Consider the following 23054-nt stretch of genomic DNA (forward strand, 5'->3'; position numbering starts at 1 on the left):
GCATCCTCAGGGGAGAACTAATAGTTGATTTTATAGAGTGATGCAATGGCCAATCCAACCAATTTCTGATTTTAACAGCTGTTTTGAATTCTGTCAACTTTGGAATAGCCAAAGGTAAAGCATGTCTAGTCATATGCTAATAATATTTGGCATTGTCCAAAATCCATATAAATCGGCATCAGCTACCAGAGCAGCTGTGAGATTGTTAAAAGGACTGAAATCCAGCATGTCAGCTATCAACACATTGTAGTGCAGTTTCAAAAAACCCTTTAGATCTGGCATGTGGTTAAACAGAGGATAATGAACCTGAGTAAAGAATTAATTTTTTTTCCAAGGCAAATATGGCATAACTGGCTTCAAGTGATTTGGCTGCAACATTCATTACATTTCCTTTTCAGTATGATCTTCAAAGCTTTATGTATCTAGGGACTGTGGTTTCAAACTTGCCTCTTGGATTTATGCAAAATGAATTTCCTCAGAGTAACTGAATGAATTCAAAGTCATCTAGACAGATGGTCTCTCTTTCCACTCACTCATTTTTGGTACATAATTTACTGAAAAATAATTCCCCACCAAAAAAGTTGACTTTATTCCAAATCCCATGTTTCTGTGTTCCAACAAGAGACTTTTGCCTATTGATTTGGGAATGGGAGAGTACAACATCAAGGAGCATACAAACATAAATACTTTATGCCAGTGTGTTGTAATAGTTAGTGTCAGACTAGGATCTGGGAGACCCAGGTTCAAATCCCCAGTCTGCCATGGAAGTTTGTTGGGCAATGTTGGGGCAATCACACACACACAGCCTAACCTCACAGGGTTCTTAGGAGAATAAAATGGAGGTGAGGAGAAGGATGCAAGTTGTTTCGGGTCCCCATTGGGCAGAAAGCTGGGGTATAAATGAAGTAAATAAATAAATTCTGTAATGATTGACACTCAACTTCTTGTGTCATTGGACTTCTTCAGACACAATTGGACTATTAGATGATAAAGCTGTCCAGAAGAGGCACTGTTGGCTACTCATTCCTTACAGCAAGAAAATTTTGTGCATGTTTGTGTGTCTGTAAATTTTTTTGTACAATACTATATAGAATTTTAAATGGTCAGAGACGTTGGCTATTAAAAAGAATATTGCTTTTTTCAATTCCATGTGAAAATCATAGCACAAACCCATACCCTTGAGTAGCCAAGATGTTACGTATGTGAGTTTTTAAGTGTTGCAACTAAGTAGCTTGGAGTTTATGAATATATCACAATAATTTATTTAGCAGAACCCAGCAAGAAATGTTACAAACCAGTTTGTCTTAGGCTACCTTTAACCCATACAGGAATCCTACTAACATCAAGAGAAAGTTCTAAAAACCCTGATCACTCCATAATGTTGACAATTAGCAAATGAAGAGTAGGTAAATGAGTTTAAGGGGTAATGACAAGAATATTTAAGTACAGATTGGCATCATTCTACTTACCAACAATTCAAAGTCCAAAGGAAAAGAAATATTCGAGGTACATTTCCACACAAGTCTTTGGGTTGTCCATTTCAAGTAGCAAACAATGAACAAATTTTTCCCTTGCTGCATTTGTGTGATATTTCAGTCCAGATTCAAAGAGTCAATTAGGGACTCTTTCTGAAAATAATTGACTCCATCTGCCTTGAACAAATATCATGTGCATTATGGTGCTTATTTTCTGCAGCTATAAGGCCACACTAAATGAGCCTGAGCCTTTATCACCGCAAAGCAAAAGAGTGCACCTTTGGAACACCACTGTCTATGTGCAGAGCTGTGGTATTTCGATGGAACTGCAGTGATCTGACTGGCTAATTGCTACTCTTAAAGAGGATTTTTGTTGCACTTGCTTCTCAGTCACTGATTCATATCTTTCAAAACACTGAGTCCTGATATCCTTCCTGTAGGGACAGACCACTCATACAGATGACAAAGTCCAGTGAGCTTTTTCTGCTCCTCTTTTCCAAAACACCACTTATATGGAAGCTTTAGAAATTATGCCTTTTCAAATGTGATACAAGCATGTTATTCTCCACAGGCTATGCTACTTCTGTAACTGTTCCAAACAACAATATGTATGGGGTAGGTGGGATGCAGGGCAACGTCAGTGTGAAGCTAGATATCCCCCATGGGCACGTTCAGCTTCCCAAAGTAGCACCATATAGACAGTCTCATGGACAGTTCTCACTGAACATTTGTGCTGTTCAATATGGATATTGAAAATATAAGCATCTTTTACCTTATGCTCCACGATGGAAGAAAGGTGGGGCATCAACGCAATCAATAATAATTTTTCATGTGCCTGGCTTTGAGATTTGACAAGAAATGCATCTATTTTGTAGCTGTATACAAAGTCTCTAGATACAAAAATGATCCTTCAGTCTCTGTTCCCTAGTGAGGTCAGAGAAGACAATGTTGATACATCCTTCCAAATTCAAAGGCAAGGGAAATAAGCCATCACAGCATCATTATAATCAGGGCACAATATCCCTTTCGTGCTATGCTTCAAAGACAAGGTCATTCAATGAAGAAACTGTAACAAAGCCTTCCATCATTCCCTGGCAGCCCCAAACAAATTCAGCCACTAAGTGAATTATTTATAGCACAATTCTGATCAGGAGACTGGGCAAAGTTTCATTTTACCCAGAGTACTCTAGCTAGTGGGGTCCAAATAAATATAGGTGGGAAATTTAATAATTCATATTTCCTCCATACAAGAAGTCTCTAAAGAGAAAAAAAATCTTATGCTACCAGTATTACCGTGCCAAGTTTTCTGGCTCTTAAGTTTACAGATAACATTTACTGTAAAGTCATTATCTATTAGAATACTTTTTGAATGCATAAACACTCGATATTTTCATGGCAGTGCAATGACAGTGATAGTTAAAGTCCTATTCTTCCTCTGATACTTGAGATGATCCAGTGACTTTGTCAGTAAATAGCCATTTCCGTGTTATGTGTAGACATGAGGGCCAGTGCTTACATAATTGGCAAACCACAATAACCAGCCTTTATCTGGTACGCAAAACATTGTTCAACAAGTACCTATTCCCCATGCTAAGAGGAATAACCAGGCCTCTTGCTAGATACAGTACATCTTGAATGGAGAAGAGTATGTGCTAACCCTTCATTACAAAGATAAACAGTTGAGAACCAGAAGCAGCTCAAGCAGGTTCAAAGCCCTTAGCTTGTTGAGATTTCCTTTCTTTCTGTTGAAACCAATTTCTACATAGAGAAGGCACTCATCACAAGCAACATAGCTTCTTTGCTAGTATTTTAATTTAAATACTGTGTAAACACAAATGGATCATTCAGACTTCAGGTTTAATTGTCTCTTTGTATTTTCAAAGGCTGTGCTGCAATGGACATCAAAGCACATACATCTTTAAAAAAATACATAAATCTAGATTATGATAAAGCGGCTTCCCTCTAAATACCACCTCTGTACATTTCCTTTGGAGGATTACTTTATTGCCTTTCCTGCCTGTTTTTTTTTAAAGAAGACACTGTTCCTTCTACCAGCCATGGGCTAGAACTTTCCAGTTCAGTTCTAGTAATTCTCAGTAAATGGTGTTTTTCTGAAGTTTAAGAATGGTTTTGTCTGACTTCTTACACAGCCTTCAAAATTCACCTCTTCCTTCATCTTAAATAGGAACACTTAGTTGATTGTGGTTAGGTAAATATCAAACAATCTGTTTAGGTTGCCACTAGACTCATGTTCAAATACTCTATAATTCTCTTATTAATAACAGAGGGTTATTAATAAGGATAAGTAACCAGCCAATGAATTAGATAGAATTAGAAGTTGGTTATAGAGGAGTAACTACTAAATGCTCCAATGTTTATATGCAGATCAAGCTTTGGTGCACAAAACAGACTTAACAGAACGGGTTATCAAGGAAAAAATGTCTCTGGTACAGATTAGCTGTTAAAGAGGCTGCAGTCAAGATGTCTCATAAGCATCACTCTGTGAAATGGATTTGACCTAATATAGAGATTATATAGATCTGACAGTCTGCAAATTTTTTTATACACCAAAGTTTAACAGCCATTACTGAGAGTCAAGTTAAGTGAGGGTCACATGGATGATTTCTGGATACATTATGGAGATTCAATAGCCACTTACTTCATAACTAAGTATATACAGGTGGCTTGAAGTAGGAATGTTAAATTCACCTGTGTATCAAACAAACTTCTTTGAAAGCTACTCTAAACACAGTATTGTGAACACTTTCTCCCCGGGGACCCTATATGTTCTCACTTGACTGCCAAAGCACTGGATAAAATATCCAGTTTGATATCAAAGTAGGGGCTCCATCCTGAATGAACAAGAATTTCTCCTGGGCACTCTCTCATGGAAACAGACTACTTGCTAGAATGCTACAAAGAACACTGATTAACCTGTACCCTCCCCAACCAAGAATACTTCAATCAGATTTGCTGGACAATAACTGAGACCACAGAAACCTCCCCACAATACAGCCTACACCAGTAATATCATTAAGCCTTTGTTAGACATGTGTGAGCTGTACTGCCAGCATCACTGTTATTCCAAAGCTAGGCAAAGACCGTACTCAATGTGCAAATTTTTGACCTATTTCTTTGATGAATATGGACACTATTAACTGCCATTTTTGCTTACAGATTTCAAAAGGTTATTAGAACTTTGGCATATATTGACCAGGTAGGATTTATACAAAGCAGGCAAGGTTTTGATTATCATAGACTGGTTGCTGATGTGATTGCATTAAATAGAAACAGATCTGATCAAATTGCTATTCTTTCACTTGATGCTGAAAAAGCATTTGACAAAATATATTGGAATTGTATTTTTGCCACATTGCCTAAATTTGGCTTCTCTTATGAATTTTTGAAATAGATTAGAATTTTATATCTAACCCCTTGATCAAGGGTAAAGACTAATGGTACTTTTGGGACCATTCCCTCTTGAAAGAGGTACTAAAGGTTGCCCTTTTCTCCTCTCATTTTTAATTTATATTTGGAACCTCTGGCTTGTACTATTCGACAAAGTAATAAAATACATGGTTTATACATAACTTTAGAATTTAAACTTATTTTATATGCAGATGATCTTTTATTATTTATTTCAGAACCTCAGACTTCCAGTCCTGAATTAATAAGTTTTAATTATTATTTTGGAGCAAAATGATAATTAATATAAAGATAACTATCAAAGTCTGGACAAGTATTATTGAAGATTTGCAAAGACTGAAAAATTTTGTGGCTAGGAAAAATTTCTGCTGTTAAAAATGAATATATTACCAAAGTTGAACTTTCTGTTCCAAATGTTACTAATCCATATAGATGAAAAGATCTTTAAAAATGGCAGAAAAGGTTAAATTATTTTCTACGGAATGGGATTTAAATATTTAAGTAAGATTTAAAATATTATAAAGGGGAAAAGAGGAGGTTTAGCAGTACCAAATATTATACTGTATCACGAAGCAGCTGCACTAGTTTGGATATCAAATAGAAGAAACATAAAAATTGAGATAATTGATACTAAAGAAGGAATTCATAACTATTTATGGATTAAGAAATAATTAAAAACCATTCAAAGACAAGACGGTACTCATATTATGAAGGATGGACCATTAATAATATGGTTTCAATGCAGAAATAGAATAAGTCTCAATTTCTCCACTGACATCTCCAATTGATGCCTATTGTGCATTACGATAAGAAATAAAATTGATTATATAAATTATGAATATATGACAGACAGGGGAAAATAAAAACATGGTATGAAATTCAACTGAAGGAAAAAAACATTCCATGCTTGTTGTATCATCAAATGGTGACTAAATTCAAAGAATAATTAATCAAAGAAAGAGGCCAGTTAAAAGAGAAAATGGGTTTTGAACAATTAAACATTGGAGATTCAAAAACCTATTAGAAAAAGTATATGACATATTATTTCAATATGATACAGTCAGAGCAAGTAAAAAACTGTATGATAAAATGGATGCAAAATGTTAGAGAAAATATATGTATGAGTCAGTAGGAAAATTTATGGACTAAAGAAATCATATTTACAGAATGTCAGATCTTAAGAGAGAATTGGTATAAAATGTTCTTCAGATGGTATATTTCTCCCAAGTAGAGATGGGCATGAACTGGAAAAAATGAACAGTGCAGTTCACAAACCTGCCTCGGTTCGCGAACCAGTTCATTTGGTTCATGAAAATGTTACATTCAGGTCAGCAAATCGTCACTTCCTGGTCAGCAGAAGGTCACCTTCAGGCCAGCAAAAGGCCACTTCTGGGTCAGCAGAAGGTCTACAGGAAGTCCATTCCGTTGCCTAGGAAACTGATTGATCGGTGCGAGGCTGTCTGCAGTAACGAACTAAAAAATGAACCAAATGAACCAGCCTAAAGTTCATGGTGGTTTGTCAGAAATGGGCTCTGACGAACTGCTGGTTTGTGAATCACAAATTGACCCAGTTCATCACAAACTTTGGTTCGTATTTCGGTTCGTGCCCATCTCTACTCCCAGGATACTGCAAATCCTAACAAGGGCTATAATGGAAAGTGCTGGAAATGCCAAAATATCGATGCAACATTCTGTCACATGTAATGGACTTGCCAGAAAGCAAGGAAATATTGGATAGAAATAAATGAAGAAATGCAAAAGATATTAAAGTTTAAATTTGTGATGAACCCACCAAATAGGTTATTAAATATTTTTCCATGTAGTATTATAAAATTACATAGTGAACTATTCAAATATATGGTGGCCACAGTGAGAGTTGTATATGCAGCACAATGGAAGGCAGAATGATGTGCAGATGTGATGGAATGGAAGAATAAGCTATATGAATATGCATCAATGGCAAAATTAATATCTCACATATATAATAGGCCAATTACAAAATTTCAAGAAAAATTGAAAGTATTTTTGATTATGTAGTTGAAAACTAAGAACAATTAACAACCATTATTAAATATGAAGACAGATGGAATGATATTTAAATAGAAATAAACAATTAAGTATATAAGCAAGATTTATATAGCTATATGATTTGATGACAATATGATTTAAATGATAGAAGTGTATTCATTATATTTTTCTTTTATAGGATTTAGATGTTGTTTATATATGACCTGAATTATTATTGATGACTGAAGTAGTGGATGATTGTAGAGATATGAATTAGATGACTATACCATGTTGTAGTTCATGTTTTATATGTTTATGTTTGAGCTTTTATTTGAAATACATAAAAAACTATTCCCCCATGTGAATGCAGATGCTGCTGCCACAATTATTATTACGGTATGGATTTGCTCTGGTAACACCGCTGTGTGATACACTAAACTTTTGCTATGTGCTGCTTTAAATTGTTTTTTTAATTATTTATATGTAATAGATGTAGATGAGATGATTGTGTTTTTAAAGGTGTTTTTAATGATGTGTATATTTGTATTATGTTATCCGCCCTGAGCCTGCGAAAGCGGGGAGGGCAGAATATAAATACATTAAATTAAATTAAAATTAAATTTTGGTTATATGTCTGGTTATTCAGTTAATTGGATAAAATCAAAATTGATGCCATTGGGAGACAATAGCCATTTCCACACATCCTGGCATAGCACTAAGCTCATGCAACAAAGGCATCTTCCTGGCGTGATTTCTGACGTCATCATGCCACAAAAACAGGATCATGGTGCGATAATGTCAGAAATCATGCCAGGAAGACACCTTTATTGCGTGAGTTTAGCGCTATGCTGGGACGTGTGGAAATGGCCAATATATCACAGACTGTATGTAATGATTTTAAGTAAATGTGTGCATGTGTCTTTAAATGCTTGGTGTGATATAGGTGAAGAGTGGGGGTGAAAGAGCGGGTGGAGTGAGTGATATGATTGGATGATGACTGAGAGTGTGGGTGGAGTGAATGCAGTTTTAGACTGAGAGTAGAGAAAGAACATTCAGTCAGGAGAAAGCAGGCAAGCTGTGTGCAGCCTGAGCATGTTTAAGTATTACTGAGAGAAATATAACCTATGTGGAAGCCTGAACTGAGTATGTTTGTGAAAGAACATTCATTCAGGAGAAAGCAGGCAACCTGTGTGTGAAGCCTTAGAAAAGATCTGTGTGACTGGGTTTAAGAAAGTAATTTTAAGAATTGAGAACTACTCTTTGAAACCATCAAGTTTTAGAAATAACATGAAACCGATATGCTTCTTAAAAAAATAAAAATATATATTTTTTTGTTATATCCTGGAGTATCTGTCATTGCAATATCCCATTCCTATCCTCAGGGCCACATAGTACCACGAAGGAGCCTGATGCTTGGGCACGTTACTAAAGGGGAAATTTAAATAAAATATCTTGAAATAATATTCCTGGTGGCAGCAATCTATCCAGAGGGTGTAAGGGAAAGATTAAAGGCAAAATCTACCCAAGAGAAAGAAAGAGTCATAACAGTGTAATTACTGAGAAACATTTTTGATGGTGCCCAGATGCTAGTATTTATCTTGGAATACTGATCCCACGTAAAATTAACTGTGCAATCCTATGGCCGGCCCCAACGCCAGCCCTGGCAGCAGCGCAGAGATGCAAATTGGGAGAACCTGAAAGCGTTGTGGGTGGGCCTGATGCGCGGCCACCACTGGGCACAGCCAAAGGGCGCTGTTCCCCACAAGCAGCAAGGGGAGGGGCCAGGATAGGCACAGCCAATGGGCAGCACGCGATCCCGGCCAGGCCCCAGAGCAGCAGGCAAATCGCGCCCATGCCGGCAGACCACCCCGGCTCGTGCGTTGGGTGGGGCTCGCAGTCGGGAAGGAGAGGGGTGGGCGTGGTCTGAGGAGCCTCTCCCTCGTTTGCCCAATGCAGCATCAGGTCTGTGGCAGCCGCGTCCGGAGAGGTTGGCATGGGACTGGCAGGCGCCCTGCCATGAGGAATCCAGGGCAGCAGCCAGTCCCGGCAGTAGGGAACAGCCGACAAGTTGCGCCGAAGGGGAGGGTTGGCCTGAGGCCGCCACCAAGGGGCAGACACAGTGGGCCCGCCCCCGCCCCAAGGCAAAGACCACAGACACCCGTTGCACAGAAATCAGTCTTTATTATTATACCATCCCACCTCCCCCAGTAGACGTGAGGAAGGGGAGGCGTGTAGGAGAGGGTGGGTGTCGAGGGACCATGGGGAGGCAGGGCTGGGGAGAGCCCATTTGGAAGGACAGGCAGCCAGGGGCCCGTCGACGGCCCGGGCGCTGCCTCGCCAGCCCCCTCCCCGCTCGCCCCCTGTGCCGTCTGGCGCCTGTGCGAGTGCATGGTCAGAAGCAGCTGCCCCTCCACCCAGCCTTCCCGGCTGCGGCGACCAGGTCACGCGGCCAAGCCCTGCTCCGCTGCCCCTGCCCCCCCTGGACCCGGCCCTATTGCCTCCAGCAGCTGTATAACACCCTGGGCCGCAGCCCCGCCTGTCCAGCAGAACACCCCCCCGCAAGGCGGCAGCGGGGCTCACCGGCGAGGCCAGCGGCCGGACCCCCTTGGCCGTCCACGGGCCCGGCCTCTCACATGCAACTGGGCCCGAGGGAGGGGTGCCTCTGGGGCAGGTGGAGCTGCTGCAGCGGGTGGGGCTGATGGGTCGAGGATGGCGACGAGCCGCCCGAGCAGGGCTTCGGCACGGGCTTGAGAGGCACGGAGTCCCTCTCCCACCTCCAGTACCGCGGCCATGAACTCCCGGCCGCGGTTGTTCGCCTCCTCCCATGCGACGTGCACCTCTAGCCACTCCCTCTCGATTGCTGCCCACATTGCGGCCAGTGTCGGGGGAAGCCGCTGGGCAGGGCGGAGCCATGCGTAGCCTCGGACACACCCCACCCCTCCCAACAACCATGCCATGTTGGCGCGGGAGCGTCGCAACTGCCCCGCAGGATGGATGCGAGGCGGGACACCGCGGGGTGGAGGGTGTTGGAATGACCAATGGGGCTGCTGCAGACACCCGAGGGGCTGGACCCACTCTGGGAGGCAGCCGCTCATGGGACTTTGTTGCTGTGGCTGCGGCTGCAACGGGAGCGACCCTCCCCAGGTGCGCGAGACCTCCTGCCTGGGATACGGCATCCGTTTGCCGCTACCCTAGTTTCTTCACTGATGGGGCTAGGGTTCCAGTGAGCAGACTGTTTCCCCTGCCATCTCCCGCCCCCTTGCAGCAGCACCCCCGGCCACCCTCTCCCTGGCTTATTGGGTGCCAGCTGCTCACCCTACCAGGGATTGATCACCCTTGGTGGCTCCCCCCTCCCCGCTGACATGCCCTGCCCCAACCCTCTACCTGACGTTACTGTGAGGGGAGGGGGGGCGGGGAGGCAGAACGGGGTCTGTCAGATACATTTGTGGCGATGTGCAGGTGGAGATATGTGACGGGAGTGTTGGGGGAGGGGCAGAGGATGAAGTCAGGCTCGCAGACACAGAAGGTAGTTGTTTTACAACTCGTTTTATTGCACTGGAACAAGTGGGCTTGTTTTTAGGCTAGCAAGGGAGCCGGGGAATTCTTCACAGCCCTCCTTCCCGCTCGGCGGTGCAGGGCTGCGATGCAGGCCACGGCGTGAAAGTGCTTCCTGGGCTGCAGCCAACCCTCCGTCAGAGATGTTTGGAGAGGGTGGGATGCGGGGGAGCAGCCATGCCCTGGACGTGCCTGTGGGGGAAAAAGACACATGTGGGCTTTGCCTCGTTCCACTGGCGAGGCAAGCCCCACACTCCGCCATCCGAGAGGATGCATGTAGTCAAGGGCAGCAGCGACCAGCTGATGCATGACGGTCTGGCGAGGATGCACTCGGCCTTGGCAAGCCTTTACCTTTAAGGGAAGGAATGAGCTGGTCATAACAAACACCTGGTCGCATGTGGTTTTTGGGGCGCCTGCCTCTGAGGCGGCCAGGGGCGGCCAGGGGTGGCCATGGTCGCCCCCCACCCCTGCTGGGCCTCACCCGAAGCGGCAAGTGAGTGGGTGGGGTCAGGTGAATGGGTGGTTGCACTAATCCCCCCTCCCCTACCTCCTCCTCACCTGTCAGCGCTCCGTCAGTCAACACCAGGCGGGAATACCGGAGTCAGGGTACCTGCAAGGAAATGGGAGAGGCTGCTGTAAATTCGCCAAATGTCACTCCCTTCTCTCACGGAAGGGTTAATTTGTTTGTGCTTAGTTAGAAGCAACTAGCTTGCATGAGTCCAGTTAGATGTTGAGTTGTTCTTCCTGTCGGGGTAAAAAGGGGGTTAGCCAGACATTTGCACTTCTTCCCTTTTACAGGAAGTGTCCCCACTTTTTCGCAAAGTCCCCCGAGTGCATTCTGTGCCTGCCACCGTGAATGCCCTCACCCCCGTTCGGTGTTCAAAGGGGCAACGCCACGCAGCACACGGACAGAGCCTCCGGCGACGTGCTCACTTACCTGAGGGTTTTGGCCGGCACTGGCCGGATGTTTTGTAGGGCGCGGTCGCAGGTGATTGGGTGCGGAGAGGGGGGCTCGTCCACGCCGGGCGCGCACGCTGATTGGTCCCCGGGATAGTTCTCATCCTATGCTCCTTCGGGCCATGGAGGCGGGGCTGAGCGCTCGGAGAGGGTCGGTTTTTCGCCGTTCCATGAGCGCCTATGGGCTATGCCTTCTTTTTCCGTGGCGTAGCTTTTTTGCGCCGCTGTGGGCGTTCCCACTTCTGGAGGGGCTTAGGGAGCAAACTAACTCCGACCCCATCCTGTTCCCCGCCCCCCCCCTGCGCCGGCGTGAGGCTCTACGCCACCACCCGGGCGCCTGTGGCTTGCGCCGGTGCTGGCCCGCCGGCGGGCCAGCGCCGCATCCCAGCGCGGGCGGAGGGCGACTTACGTGGGCGTAAAGCCCAGATACACTGTCGCAAGCCTTAGTTCGGTTCCTATTCACTTTCCCTGCCCCTCTTAGGATTGGGCTGTAAGTACATGATTTCATTGAATTTGATTAAGCTGATCTTGGATATATCCTCGGATTTGGATAGATGGGCAATCCTAAACTTATTATTATGGGGTAAAGTAAATACACTCAAAATGAATGTTATACTTAGAATTATATATGTTATCTGTGCAATTCCTTTTCATATACCTTGTAGATATATTCATAAAATTAATATTTTGATTCAGAAATTTATGTGGGGTTCAACACCACCTAAGATTTCTTAAAATTAATGGAGAATTTGGTTTTCCAGACCTTAGTGCATGTCATCAGCATATTTGTTAACATATACAAATTACTGGAATCACTCCTTTCAATTGGAGTATCCATCTTGGGCTCTCTTGGAGGCCTTTTTTGGAACCACTTTTTAAGTGGAATGCATTAGGGTCTCTTTATGTTAAAATGGATTTTGTTCCTCCTACAATCTCTGCAGCGAGAGAAAAATGACACATAATATCATGAAAATATCAATTTCACCCATTCTCATTGTCATGACTCCCTTTCTATCATGTAGTTAGATTTTGCACCTTAAACATTCCATGAATAATGTGCCCAAGTGTTAGGCTCCTTCGTGGTCCTGAGGATAAGACTGGGATATAGAGAAATCATATATACTTTGGGGTGAACAAAAAATAAAATACACTTTCATTATTACGTGAAGTGTATTAGTTTCACAGTAAGCTTGATGGTTTCAAAGATTGTGATCTTTTCTTAAAGTTTCTTTACATACGCTCAGACACACACACAGTAATTTTCCACACAGATCTTCCTTAAAAAATAAACTCCACACAGATTTAGATTCATTTAGGCTTTCTATACAGCTTGCGTGATTTAGATAGATTAATCTCTCTCTCAGCTATACATAGACTTTCTCAGGCACACATACAGTTTTCCAGACTTAGAATGAATATTTTCTCTCAGAAACACAGTTTAGGCTTCACATAGATTACCTGACTGAACTAGAATGAGAATCCTTTCTGGCTTCCACACAGGTTGCCTGCTTTGCCTGGAATGAATGTTTTCGCTCAGACACACACAGTTCAGACTTCACACAGACAGCCTGACTGAATTAGAATGAGAATCCTTTCAGGCTTCCACACAGGTTACCTGCTTTGCCCAGAATGAATACTTTCTCTCCACTCAGTAACTAGAAAAACCTGCAGTTCACTCTGCCCCTAGAATATTGCTACTGTCCAATCACATTTAACTCTACTCACACTTCTAAATTCCACCTAGACTCTCAGTCATCAACCAATCATCTCAGTCACTCATCTCTCTCCCACTCCCCCATTTTTCTTCTGTAACACACCAAGCATTTAAAGAAACAAACACACTTAAAATCATTACACTCACATTCTAAATGAACATTATCATAAAATCCAGATTTTAAAATTGGGAAGAAATCTTTCTTATATAAGGATTGAACAGAGGAATTTTACCTGAGATCATTCAATAGGTAATGATGATGAGTTCCTGTCATTTTTTTCAAATGAGGTCTAAATATGATTTACCAATTTCTGCTAAACGGCAATATTTACAATTGCAGCATTTGTTGGTGTCCAAATACCACCTGGCAGCTTTGAATACTTCAGAATCTCCCCCACTTTTGGAAATTCTCATTGAATAAATACAAAAAATGAAACCTACAATATTTGTATATAAATATTTCATGTAGGTTAATATGATACACAGAGTCTTAGAGATAAATGGAATAATCAGTTGGAGTGTCCAGTTTTATTGAAGCAATGGGATAAGACTTTAAGCCATATACTTGTCGCTGCTATGAAGTGTGACTTATTCAGCAAAAAATTGTGTTTAGGGTATATTGGACACTACATTACCTTTTTGCTAAAGGTTTAAGGTCTAACTGTTGGTGGTGTAATTCACAAGATGTATCTTATGACTCTAATAAACAGGCAGGAAAAGTTTTTATTAAAGCAGCAGTAAAAGAGAAATTGCACAGAATACACGTAACACACACACATGGAGCTACCTGGAAAACAGGGAGGAAGAGGGAGAGAGATTCAGGGGTTGGCTGGTATTTTCCAGTCTAGGAAATAAAGGACATCCATAGAAAGTAGCGCCTTGAGCGACCAGTGCTTCGCAGCAAGGAGGAGGCTCAGACATGCATCTGAGGGTGTGTGCATAGGATCCCAGGACACACATTAAGCACATGGCAGGGCAGTCCAATTATACTGTGGAACATACCTGGTGCAGGACTGCGTTTTTGGCCCAAAAAACAATCGCTTAATGGCTGTCGCCAGAGGTGAGTTAATAAATTGTAAAAGCCTTGATTGAGCATATCTAGGTGGAGCTATAGGTTAAAAAAGGTGATTGATGGCCGGCGATTAGTGGAAGGGAAGAGATAGCATGTCCCTGAATAACTCTGATTAGGAAGGTGGGAAGGGGAAGATTGGAAGGGTGTGGATGAGATTAACTCAGGAACTCCTGGAAGACCTCTTTTGTTTTAAGTCTTTGTACATCTCTGGGGTGTGGGGCAGCTAGCCAGTCATGCCTCATGCCTCACATTCCTGTAATTTCCCCATTCCAGCCAGATTGGGCTCTGTTCTGCCTGACCAGGCAGTATGTCTTGTGCTCAGGGCACATAGGAAAAAGGGGTTTATGATATTGCCATATTAATAAACTGCCCTTTCTATGAGAGGGAGGGTCTGACTGCTAACAATCCAGCCCTTTGAAGAGGAAATTATTAGTCATATTAATTAGAAAACTCATTTATTTTTGAGGATGTTAATGTATTATTAAACTGTCTCTTGAAATCTAACTGATGGTCAACAGAAATGGACACCCTTGGCATTACAGTTGCTAAAACACTTGTACTAATAAAACACTGGACTTATACAGACTCTGGAAAGATAAAAACCCACTTCTTCTAATTCACTTGATTGAAGCTCTCATAAACTTAAAGAAAACCTGCCTGAGCTGGTCCACCACCCTGGTAACTCAATCACCCCACCAGAATTGTTCTGCTGTACCAATTTTGGACCTAGCATGCTCAAACTTGAACTTCCATTTTCCCCTAGATGAGCATCCTGCACCTCATCTTCCCAAACCTATAAAATGACATCCTAAGTGCCACCTCCAGCTTTGTAGTTCGTTCTGCATATGGACCTTCTTCCTTGACTTTATGTCAAAACCTAGCAAGGGGTTTTATCTACCCAGCAAAATCTCACCATGCCGCACCAGTACTATTCAGGAAAAAGAAAGATGGGGCGGTTGAGGTTATGTACTGATTATTGGGGAATTAATGCTGTCTCCATGTCCAATGCTTACCCCCTCCCACTTATTAGGGATATCTTGGGGGTAGTAGCTCAAGGAAAGATATTCACAAAACTAGACTTATATGATGCATATTTCAGGGTACGAATAAAAAAGGGTGACAAATGGAAAACGGCATTTAACACCCCACTGGGCCAATTCGAGCACCGAGTAATGCCATTTAGTCTACAAGGGGCCCCAGGAGTATTCATGAACCTAATTAACAACGCTCTGCGTAAGTATTTGTACAAAGGGGTGGTGGTCTATTTGGATGATGTATTGGTGTACACACAGAACCTCGTTTCCCATGTGAAGCTAGTAAGAGAAGTGTTAAGAACCCTGCTTCAGCATCGATTATTTGCCAAGCTTTCTAAATGTGAATTCCACAGGAAAGAATTGGACTTCCTAGGCTACCAGATGTCCCACAAAGGTTTGGGAATGGATCCAGCAGAAAGTGAAGCAGTGTTAGGGTGGGAAGCCCCCAAACTAGGATACAATTGCAATCTTCTTTGGGATTCGCGAATTTTTATAGACTCTTTATTAGGAATTTTGCCCAAGTTGCATTACCGCTCACTGATTTACTAAAAACCAAAGGGAGAGGCACAAATGGAACTAAACCAAGCGCAAAGTTGGTATGGAAAGTACAGTCTCCACCTAAATCCATCAACTCAGTACTGATGGAATTCACTAACAAACTATCCCTCTTGTACAGCACTAGAACAAGTTTTGCATTTGCTTTCACACACCCCAGCAGCCACCGATCAAGGTAATCAAACCTTCTGTCAAACCCAGGAACTGACCGTTGGAGCCTTTGTTCTAAAGGCTAGGTGGGCTTTTCCACCTCAGGGCACATTTTACCTATAAAGGTAGAGCCCTGGCCTCATTCAAATCATGCTTGCTTCCTGGCTGCTCCCTTAGGGTCGCTTCCCTAAGCCTCTCTCTTCATGCATGCTTCCTGAGTCCAAGGGCTGCTCCCTTATGGTTGCTTCCCTAAGTCTCTCCCTCTCTCCTAGCCGAGAACGCTGGTGTTTGAAGCTCTCTTCCTCCATGGACCATGCTGCTCCTCTGATTGGTAAATATACTCCCCCCCCCCACACACACACTGTATTCCAACTTCTGGCTAGCTTCCTAGGACTCTGTGTCCTGTGTCAACCATTTTCAATTAACTTATTGTGTGTATGTTAGTTTTTCCTCTTTAAATAAAATTATTCTTTGCCCTTAAAAGCACCAGCCTTGTCTGCTACCTTGGGGAGGGGACTGGTAGAAATTGGTGATAGATCCCTGTAGTTACCAGCCTCTCACATAGCTGTCTTCCTTGCTTGCTAATTCCCCCCACAAATTCTTTTATTGCAAGGAGACCAATTCAGGTAAGGAGACCAATTCAGGAGTGGGACAGGCCGTAACTCTTGGGGTAGCTCCTCCTCCTCTTGTGCACGGTCAGTTGATCTATCAATCCTATGTAGGAGGGGCTCTCCCCCAGCGCGCCAGTTCTTGTTCAAACCCCAATCAACTTCCAACACTTCGTGTTTTCTCATCTGTATCAAAAGAACTTAACTACAAACATACCAACTGTAAACAGATAAACAACAATAGCTGTTTTTTTGTTTTTTTTTTAACCCTAGGGTGGGTTTGGCCTGTCCCACTCCTGGACCACTGAGAAAGGAAGCTTCACGGTAAGTGAATACAAATCTTCGATTCTCCCGTGGTCCCGGAGTGGGACAGACCGTAACTCTTGGGATATGACTACAGCAGTATACCTCAAGGTGGGTTTACTAGAATCTAATCTTACAGGACTTGTTGTAACACCTTCCTACCGAAGGCGGCTTCCACTGAAGCCATTTGATCAACTTTGTAATGCCTAGTAAACGTGTGTACTGACTTCCATGTTGCAGCCCTAAAGACTTTCTCTAAGGAAGAGAAAGACCTATACGTTGCTGATGTAGCTGCCCCTCTGAGCGAATGTGCTGTAATGCCTCCGGGCGGATCTAGATTCTCCACTCTGTAAGCCAGTATTATACAATCTCTGATCCATGTACTCAAGGTAGACGTTGACACTCTGTGCCCCAGAGACCCGTTTGAAGGAAATAAACATGTTCTCCACCCTTCTGAACTGCTTAGTTCTCTCTATATAATAACTAAGGGTCCATTTGACGTCTAATTTATGCCACTCTTTCTCCTTGTCATGTTTTGGATTAGAGCAGAAAGAGGGAAGAATCACTTCCTCCCCTGTAGGGAAGGCCGAATTCACCTTGGGTATGAAAACAGGGTCCAGTCTCAGGACAACCCTATCATTATGAAAAATGCAGAGGTCCCTATTCACTGATAATGCCCTGAGCTCCTAGCTGAAGTTATCCCAATTAAAAAGATGGTCTTCAAGGTCAGATCTTTAAGCGAGCATGTTGCCATAGGTTCAAAGGGACGTTTTGTAAGTGCCCTCAATACTAGACTCAAGTTCCATGTCGGCAATCTATGTATCGTTGGGGGATTTGTTAGCATAGTCCCCCTCAGGAATCTTTTAACATGTGGATGGGATGTAATAGACTGTCCGTCCAGGGACCCCCTTACTGCAGCAATGGCAGCCACTTGTCTTTTCAGTGTGTTAGTAGGAAAAGTAACATCTGTTTGACTGATGCCATAAGTGGCCTTCTTCTTTTACTCCTGCACCAATTATCAAACATTTGCCAGGTCCTATGTAGCTCCTATCAGTCGATTTTCTCCTAGATGCCAGCATAGTAGGAATCACCTTCTCTGTATATCCCAGTTGTTTCAGTTGTTCGCGTTCAACATCCAAGCTGTTAGCTTGAACACTGTCGGATCTGGGTGTAGTATTTCTCCCAGTGACAGCAAATCCATCCTTGATGGCAACCTCCATGGTTCCGATACTGACAGTCTCATCAGGTCCTGGAACCATGGCCTCCAAGGCCAGAAAGACGCTACCATTATTACTTCCGCTCTCTGTTGTATTATTTTCTGTATTACTCTGGATATTATTATCATTAGCGGAAAGGCATATAGAAGTGCCCTCAGCCATTCCTCGTGTAGTGCATCCAGATCCATCACTCCCCGTTCTTTCCTCCTTGAATAGAACTTCGGGACTTGTCTGTTCTGTGAAGACGCAAAAAGGTCCACCTCCGGCGTCCCAAATTTTTGACAGAGTTGAGCGAAGACCTGAGTATTCAATTTCCATTCCGTCTGATCTACTGCTGTTCCGCTCAACCAGTCTGCTACCATGTTTTGCATCCCCGCTACGTGAACTGCCTTTATTGAACCTAGAGACTTTTCTGCCCGTTGCATTCTTTCCTTCACCTCCCTGTTCAATGTCTTTGATTTTGTGCCGCCTTGCCTGTTTATATAGGGCTTGGTTGTCATATTGTCTGTCTGAATTAGGACATGGTGTCCCAGAAGAATGTCCTGGAGCTCCCACAATCTGTACTTAATTGCTCTCAATTCTAGGAAGTTTATGTTGCATTCTCTTTCTTTTCCTTCCCATGTGCACTGAGTCATTTTTCCTTTTGTGTGAGCTCTCCATCCTTTTAGGCTCGCATCTGTTGTCATTACAATCCTGTTTGGTTCCCTGAGGGGCATCCCCTCCTTGAACCTGGCCAGTTCTGTCCACCAGTCCAGTGCTTTGGTCAGACTTTCTGTCATCCTTACCTTCTTGAACCCCTTGTGAGTTATGACCTTTTGGTAAGGTCTTAGGAACTTCTGCAGTGGGCATGTATGTAGGCGTTACCACTGCAGGATGTCTTGGCAGGACACCAACTGGCCCTGCAGTTTTGCTAGTTGTATCACCTCCACCTTTTTTAGGTCTTTCAAGGACTTTATCATTTCCACGAGTTTCAGCTGCCTCTCCTCTGACAGGAACATTTTGTCCCTCTTTGTATCTATAATCACACCTAGACGGGGAAGACGCTGTGTCGGTAACAGGCTGCTCTTCTGTCTGTTTACCACGAAGCAGTGTACTTCCAGACATTGAATCGTCTGTTGCACTGCTTCCATGGCCAGTGTTCGAGATGGAGCCTTGAGTAGGATATTGTCCTAATAAGGGGACAGTGCAATCCCTTGTAGCTGCAGTACAGCTATTAGTGTCACTCGTACTTTTGTAAAGACATTTTGCTTGCTATTCCCGCCTAAATGGAACGTTCCCACCTAAGAAGGTGTGGGGGGGAATGAGTGAGGGGAGAGAGAGAGAGAGAGAGAGAGAGAGAGAGAGAGAGAGAGAGAGATCGAGGGGGGGGGGTAGAAAATAAAAAGCCATTTAGTTCCACCATTTCTGGATTTGAATGGTTGCTCTGCAAGGGCTCCCGGGGGTAAGAAGCCGCTCCGGTAATGCCTAGACTTGCCCCCTTTTGCTCTCCCATCCAGCCCATTTGAGCTTACCATGGGTCTGATCTTCTCTCTGTGTCTTAGTTGTCACTGCTGCCCATGCCCTGGGTTCTCTGTCAGGTGTTTGGGGCCAGCGCGCTCTGCACAGCTTCTGGCTGTTGTTTGCTCCCTGTTCTTGGCGCCTTTGCCGGGCTCACAGCCTCCACCAGCTTGTGCCACTTCTCCTTCCGTTCTTCCCCTTTTTAGGGGAGTGTCGGTAGGGGAGAAACCCTCCGCTCTGTGGCATTAAGCTTGCTCTCAAGCAGGGGTTGGGGGAGGAGAGACTAGCCCTTCCTTTCCCCCTTCTGTCCACAGATGATACACCAGCTCTTCTGTTTAGGATCAATGTTTGCCTGAGCAAACCAACGCAACTCCTTGCCTGAGCAGGATCGGAAAAAACTGGCGCGCTGGGGGAGAGCCCCTCCTACATAGGATCGATAGATCAACCGACCCTGCGCAAGAGGAGGAGGAGCTACCCCAAGAGTTACGGCCTGTCCCACTCCAGGACCACGGGAGAGTATCTTTCCTATTTTATCAGCCTTTGCTATTTACTCTCTCCCTAAACATACATACATACATACATACATACATACATACATACATACATCCTTGTTCTTGTGCAACAATTTCAATTTAGCTCATCAGAGAAAAGAAAGTGTGCTTGCTTTAGTGGAAACTATGATAGCTGCAATTTGTGTCCTTTAATTCTCTTTGAGTTATTTTACAGACACAGTACTTGGAATGGGCTAATCATATCTGCACTACAGCCTGTCATCATGAATATTTATACATTAGAAACATAGGCTGGAGTTGAGGAAGAAACCTATTTTCAGATTTTCACATATGTAACCAGATGGACTCAGAGAGACCACAATTTCATCTTCCATTTGCAGCCATTGCTATTATAAATTATGCCTTTAAAAATCCCAGGATTGTTTGGGGCTTAGCCCTCCACACACTTCCTTTTGTGGGGTGGAGGTGGGGGCTGCCTGGTATCTGCCATGTAATCAACCTGCAATATCTATTCTGTTTTAACAGAAGATTAGTTAGTCACGTAGAGGATGAGGTAGACTCCCATTTTCTTCTTGAAATGTGCAGTAGATAAAACAGTATCATTTTGTTCTGCAACCTTAAAGCGCAGGGTGTACAAATTCACACTTTAAAAAACCATATTCTACCCCAGACCATGTTTCAGATTTTGTAACCTGCATGAAGGACATTTGCTTGTTTTAACTTTGTTCATTTCCTTTCTGTAACTGATGGGGGAAGGGTAAGAGGCTATGCTGGGCACCAAAACCTTGCTCTTGAGTCCTAAACCCTTGGAAATCCTATGGTAGCTAGGGCTGCCAATTCCATCATGGCAAATTACTGGAGGATTTGGAGCAGTAACGGGGGAGGATGCTGCATGGGGATGTGATGCCATATAGGCTGCTGTCTAAGGCTGCCATTTCTTCCAGGGGATCTGATCTTTATAGGCTGCAGAACAATTGTTATTCTGCAAAAATCCAGAGCTCATCTTGAGGTTGGCAGCTCCTTGGACTTCAGCAATTTCACTAGGCGCTGCCGATACAGTGTCACAGGTCTGTCTTCACTGCTACAAGGGTTAGTCATTGATTTTACAAAAACCACAAACAAGCAGCACTAGCTTTAGCTCTCAGTCCTCCTTTTCTTTTCCAAAAGAATATTGCATGAATAAAACATGGCTGAATATGACAATTGGAAATGGATGAGGCTTTTGCGTCTCATTTTCATTCTTGCTTCAATGCCCAATGAAGTCATCTTGCAACCCTTACAAATAGTATTAAATTGTAGTAGGCTGATGTCATTGCATTATTTATTTGGGCTTGTAGTAGTGAGATTCTTTTTTTAAAAAATGGGCCTTTTGTTGTACCATTTTTATTATTAACTTATAGTAAACAAATCAAACGAGCAAGAGTTAGACTTTGCCAATTTTTTTCAACATCCATCAGCCTCTATCAGACCATCTTGCTTAAGTTTTCTAATCTTCTTTTAACTTATTTCTTCATTTATCCCTCACTTTCTTCTCAATGGGGACCCATCATTTTTCTTTCATTTTATCCCCACAATAATCCTGTGAGGAAGGTTAGACTGAGAGTATGTGTTTGACTCAATGTCACCCAGCAACCTTCTATGGCAGAGTGGGGATTCAAACATGGGTTTCCTAGATGCTACTCTAACCACTACATACCACTGTCTCAAGACCACTTAAACCCACAGACAATTGTTGGTCATCATGACGTCCCATTGCAGTGATTTCTGAAGGTCAGTCCAGAGCTCTGTGGACCCATATTTTCCCAACCATCAGCAATTTCATAACTCTGTGTAATATGCAACCACTGTCTCAAGGTTTCCTTTAAAAATAAATTTAAACTGATTCACAAATAAATCTGAAATAGATTCCCCAAGTCAGGCACATTCCAATATGCAAGAGGAAACTGTAATGTAGGGATCCCTAACCTTTCAGAGCCTGTAGGCGCTTTTTATATTCTGACAAAGGGTGTTTGTCGCAAGTACAAAATGGCTGCCATAGGAGAAGGGGGCAATCACCAAATGTCAGGAAGTGAAGTCATCAACTGGGAGTCAGTTTCTGATTGCAGCAAGTAGCTTATTTTTGCAAATACATACAAACATGTTAAAAACAGGTAGTCAATTAACAGACTGCCTTATCACCACTTGCAAAAGGAAAATGAGCTGAATTGGCAGGTATTAGAGCATCCTCAACAACCACTGGAACTTATCAAAGTTAGTATTTTGGCAGTTTAACAGACCAGCTTTTACTCCCCCCCCCCCATTATGGCTTATTAACTTCCTCCAAAGGAGCAGCCTTTTTCTTTGCACTAAAAATCTCAATTAATGGGTCAAAAAGGAATCATGACTATATATTATACCATGTAAAATTATAAGCTTTCATAATATTCATGTAGCTTTTGTGATATCTTTAGATGTTTGGCTAACATTTGTGTGAGTCATTGGAAAAAAAACCTCTCTTGTAGACTTTGTGTTGCTCCATCAAGGTAAATGTTACTAACTATACCAGCTCAGTACTATATAAGACTTATGTTACCACCAGACTTAAAGCTATGAAACCAGTTAATAGTGATAAAATTATGTGCTCAAAGAACAGTTTTGTTGACTTTTTGTGTCAAATAAAAAGAACTCAGATTACTTTGCTTATACTTGGAAATAAGTCTCCTATTTTCAATTTTGGGGGAGCCAGATAAAATACTCACCATTAAGCACTCGGAGGTGCATATTTCAGAATACTGTAAAGATGATTGGGTACGATGCATACCAAGTTAACACATACTTTCCAAATGTTGGCACTGGAGCATAGTGACTAACAGTGTAATCCTATACAAAGTTACTCCAGTCTAACACCACTGATTTCAGTGGGCTTGGACTGGAATAATTTTGCAAAGGACTGCATTGTAAGAGAGCTACAATCCAGAATCTATCCAGTGAAA

This window comes from Eublepharis macularius, chromosome 1 (assembly GCF_028583425.1).
Source record: "Eublepharis macularius isolate TG4126 chromosome 1, MPM_Emac_v1.0, whole genome shotgun sequence".
Classification (NCBI taxonomy): Eukaryota; Metazoa; Chordata; class Lepidosauria; order Squamata; family Eublepharidae; genus Eublepharis; species Eublepharis macularius.